A 5218-nucleotide genomic window follows, 5' to 3' on the forward strand; every position below is an offset into this window, starting at 1 on the left:
ATTGTGCCTGTGCCTAAGTTGGGACAGTCCCTTTGGAGCAACATCTGGCATAAGAGGAAGTTCTTAACTACATTTCTTCCTGCTAGCTACAGGGGTGGTGCAGGTGCGGTCCTACAGGTGTTTTTCCTCTCCCCAGACCCTCTCTTTCTACCTGCCTAACCAGCCTCCGACTGCCTCCTCTATCAAAGGTTCCTCTTCCTTTCAAATACCAGACAGTAAACAAAGAATGTTGGGGCCACAGGAGGAGAGAGCACGATGTCTTCAGATCTCTTCACAGCCTTGTCCTCCAGAGTTTAGAAGTGGAGGGAAAAGATTAAAGGCAATCTTCTTGTTTTGCTATTTGTCTTTGGACCTAATCTGGACCTAATTTGGACACATAGGCTGTAACTGTGTGTTTTTCTCCTGTGGTGGGGGGCACTGTGTGAGTTTAAGCACCAATCACATGCATCCACATCTACCTGCACTTCTGTTCCCAGAAGGAAGACAGTGAGTGAGTTGTCGAGGTCCTTGGCAACTTGAACAAAGAATTGAACAAAATGCACAAAGTAACAAAGGAACAAAACACAGGAAGTAAGCATCAAAAGCAGAAATTTATTAAGGTAAGGAATAGGGTGGGTGTGGGCTTGAGCAAATGATTCAAGGTCCTGGTTACGAAGTTTTCTGGGTTTTAACTATTCCTTTTGAGGTCCCTATCAGCTACCACTGATCTGGATGAAGGATTTGGTCCATGGCTAATGAAAGGCTTAGCTGAATTGGCACCCTGTGCAGATAAAGGGATGGCCAGTGCTTGGCCTGCAGCCACTCCAAGGCACCTTCCCTTTCCATCTGAGAAGTGGTAGAAGGGGGAGGGTCGTAGGGAGAGTAGCCTTTCAGCCTTTGCTACTCATGTGTGGGGAGATGGGATTTTTTCTTTTGGTTTAGCTGTTGGAAGTTTCCTTAATTGGCCTTAGGGTCCCTGCCTCCAGACCTTGGTGTTTTTTTCTTGTAGGAAGTCAGCACAAATTGGCCTTAAGTTCTCTGCCTCCAGACTCCATTCTCCTGCCTCCCTTCTGTACAAACCATTGGTCATACATAGTTCATCCTAAACTCACCTGGTAATTGGGGAGGTCTTCTGTGTATGCTGGTTGGTTATATGCAAAGAAACAATAAACTTCCAACATCATGATAGGAGGCAGTTTTGCAACTTAGAGCCAGGTGCCTGTTGCAGGTAAGCCTACCTTACCTTCAGCTCTAAGTGGCTCTAAGTCACTCTCAATCTCTTACAGAAACAGTGAGATAGGGTACTATCATCTTGGCTATTTTTATATATATATATATATTTTTTGAGACAGAGTCTTGCTCTGTTGCCCAGGCTGCAGTGCAGTGGTGCGATCTTGGCTCACTACAAGCTCCTCCTCCCGGGTTCACACCATTCTCCTGCCTCAGCCTCCCGAGTAGCTGGGACTACAGGTGCCCACCATCACACCTGGCTAATTTTTTTGTATTTTTAGTAGAGACGGGGTTTCTCCATGTTAGCCAGGATGGTCTTGATCTCCTGACCTTGTGATCTGCCCGCCTCAGCCTCCCAAAATGCTGGGATTACAGGCGTGAGCCACGGTGCCTGGCTGGCTATTTATATTTCAAAGCAATGGATCCCTACTCCCTAAGCCCTGGGCTGCAGCAATTCTGCTTTCCCTCTCCTGGTGGTCTGTGTCCTCTCCCAAACCCTGCCATCTACCACTGAGGCACAGCCCACAGCTGGCAGCTCACATTTTACATGGAACACAACTGCCACAGATGCACTGCAGTGCTGCGTTACAGAGCGGGGTCCCTGAGCTGCGGGAGGAGAGCCTGCAGGGCTCCTGGGTAGAATTGCACTTTTGCGATAGGGGGAAAAGGAGCAATGTTTCAGCCTCAGTTTCTGTTTATAATAGTGACACAACAAGAATATTGCTGGATACACAGCATGGATCTAGATAGAGAAGCTCCAGGAGTTCTCACGGTGACAGCCCCCTCACTCACAGACACCATGTGATACTAATAGGGCTTAGACACAGATACCCAAAGCATTGAAGAGAAAGACAGCTCTCAGTCTGAGTAAAACTGTACTGAGAGAAGAAAAGAGGTTGAAAGAATCTTAAAGACAAATTCAGATTACATATAACATTGGTCAAATTGACCAGAAAATATTCCCCCAAGGAAGTTCTTCTCTAAACACCTGAAGTGCAGTACTACTCTCAGCATGAGACACACAAGTATTATGAAGAAAGAGAGCTTATTCTGAGCAGAATTTCCACCTCTGCTGCTCTCCCATCTGCTGGCCGTTGGATTGGGAATCTATACTGTAACACACCTGACAACCTCCACCACCACTTTTTGATGAAGAATTGAAATTCACTCTATTCACATAGTAGAGTTATATCAGAGACTGCAAGATAGCTAACTAAAGAGGTACTATGATTCTTGGGTGGCCATATCACCTGCATTTATTTGTCCTGGAATAGTGGCATTCCTAATTTAGTAAAATAAAAGAATACGCTGTAAAATTATGTTGACCTATAATTATACCTATAGGATCAATTAATAAGCATGTCAGGTTAATATCTACTATAGCAATGTGGTAGTAAATTTTCTTTTGGTATTAAATATAAATGTCTACATATAAATAATTTTAATATACTAGTCATAATGTATATGTTTTTAAAATTATCTGTAAGCTTAATTACAATATTTTATAATACTTTATATTTCAAACAAATTAATACTTATATTAAAGTTATATAAACTTAATTCAAACAAATTAATACTTATAATAAATACAGCTATAATGCTTTATATTTCAAACAAATTAATAACATTAATATTAAAATTACTATTTAAGGGGTTTATTCAAAATAAATATTGTGGCCTTATAGTCACACAATTGTAGAAAATACTGTTTAATTTACATGGATGCATGTTGTCTACTAAAGACTACACAAAACTATGCTAATCTTTCTTAAGTAATAAGTAGAAATGAAGGCACAGATAAAATTCCACTGCTCAGTTTATACCCTAAACTGTTCTTGCTTTTGCAGCGTTAAATACTTTAGGCTCCAGATATTATCACCTTTAATATAATCGCCTTGGATGATTAGTTTTCTGTTGGAGAAACTTAGTGTCTTTCACTCTTCATTACTCTGTATTGCTGAATTGAATCCTATTCTTTGTGCTCAACTTTTGTGTGACCTTAAAATGAGCTTTATTATTCTAAACAAATCTGTGTCTTCTTTAAAAGGTTGAAAATGGGGGAGAAAAAACAAACAAACAAACAAAACCTTTGCCAAATCAAAAGCAAAAACAAAGTAATTGTTCTCAGGTCCTAGATAAAGAGAATCCTGAGTCAAAAAAAAAAAAAAGTTAAGGTTTATTTAGCTGTTAAAATAATTTGTATATATGTATATTTCAAAAGAAGCAAAGAAAAATGTACATGTAGGCTAAATGCTTTTTAAAGAAAAGCAACAGCCGGATTATGGACATGATCTTGAACTTCCAGACATCTGAATTTCAGTATACGCTGGATTTAGGTATCTAATGGGTGATCCTGGACACACTGTGTACACGTAAAAGAGAGGCTGTGGGGAAAAATGTAGAAAAGAGAAAGGAGCCACCCAAAATCCATGAGTGGGGGAGAGTAAAAGGTAGGTGGAAGGACTGATTTTTGTTAAAGATAATGGTCTAGGAGGGGCTATACTCAGAATTATTCCTGTGTCCATGCAGGCAGTTGAGATTATTAACAGGTGGTAGAGAGAACAGGTTGCTGCTGCAGATTCAGCGTCTGAGGGTAGAACTAAACTAGGATACCCATGGGCACTTGTGTAGGTTTTTGGCAAGAAACTAGAAGAGAAGGCACTGTGATGGGATTGCTGAGGGCGGTACTTAGTTCTGGGAGGGGCATGGCCACATTAATACCTCCTAAGAGTATGTTTATAGGTGAGTGAAATGTATGTGATGGTAGCTGTAGGCAAAGGGGGTCTGTTCTGAAATTTTTAGTCCCTTCTCACCTGGGGAGAAGATCTGGAATCACAGGAGAATGTGCAATGTGACAGCCTATATACAGGAGAAGAGAACGTTTCTTCCCCAGACACCCAGTCTTTCTCCAGCTCCAGCCCCTGTGATGTCTTTTTTTTTTTTTTTTTTTTGAGAAGGAGTCTCACTGTATCGCTTAGGCTGGAGTGCAGTGGCATGATCTCGGCTCACTGCAACCTCCACCTCCTGGGTTCAAGTGATTCTCCTGCCTTAGCCTCCTGAGTAGCTGGGACTACAGGTGCCCACCACCATGGCCGGCTAATTTTTGTATTTTTAGTAGGGACGAGGTTTTACCATGTTGGTCAGGCTGGTCTCAAACTCCTGACCTTGTGATCTGCCCACCTCAGCCTCCCAAAGTGTTGGGATTACAGGTGTGAGCCACCATGCCTGGCCGATGTCTTTCTTCTAACACTACATCTGTAGAGTTTGAGGAATACAAACCAGTTCTCCAACACCAACTAGTTGTTTAACATTTTACATCTCATGCCACCCAAAGTCCGCACAGGCCCTAGAGTCCAGAGCTTAGTCCCACAACATTGCTCTTACTGCAGATGCCAGTCACAAACCACAAGTACCCATATGTACTTCTGAGCTACTAAGAAATGGGAACTCCCATAACCCCCTTCACATGTTTAAGAATTTGATTAAAATACTCACAGAACTCAGGCAAACACTGTGCTTGTGTTTAACTGTTTATTACAAAATATACACCACAGGAGCAGTTGGAAATGGAAGAGGTGTATAGAAGCTACAGAGCCTGGGCAGGCTGGGAACCCATAGGCAGGTGCAGTTGGGGATAGAATGAAAAGGGATTGGTACAAACTTTCTGAGGATAAAATTTTTATTGTCCTGGGGTTGTTTATAGACTTTGTCAAATAAAGCAAATTCAGATTTAGGTAAAATTTAGATACACATATAGCCTTAATATTATATATGTATTTTTGTAATACTTCATAGTTTATAATGTATTTTAGTGGCAATCTAAGTTGAAATCTAGTTTATTTTTAGCTACAAATACCCTCCAGGAAGGCAAGTTTTTTCTTTTTTTATTATACTTTAAGTTCTAGGGTACATGTGCACAATGTGCAGGTTTGTTACATGTGTATACATGTGCCATGTTGGTGTGCTGCACCCATTAACTCGTCATTTACATTAGGTATATCTCCTAATG

Source organism: Colobus angolensis, unplaced genomic scaffold (genome assembly GCF_000951035.1).
Source record: "Colobus angolensis palliatus isolate OR3802 unplaced genomic scaffold, Cang.pa_1.0 Scaffold157, whole genome shotgun sequence".
Taxonomy (NCBI): domain Eukaryota; kingdom Metazoa; phylum Chordata; class Mammalia; order Primates; family Cercopithecidae; genus Colobus; species Colobus angolensis.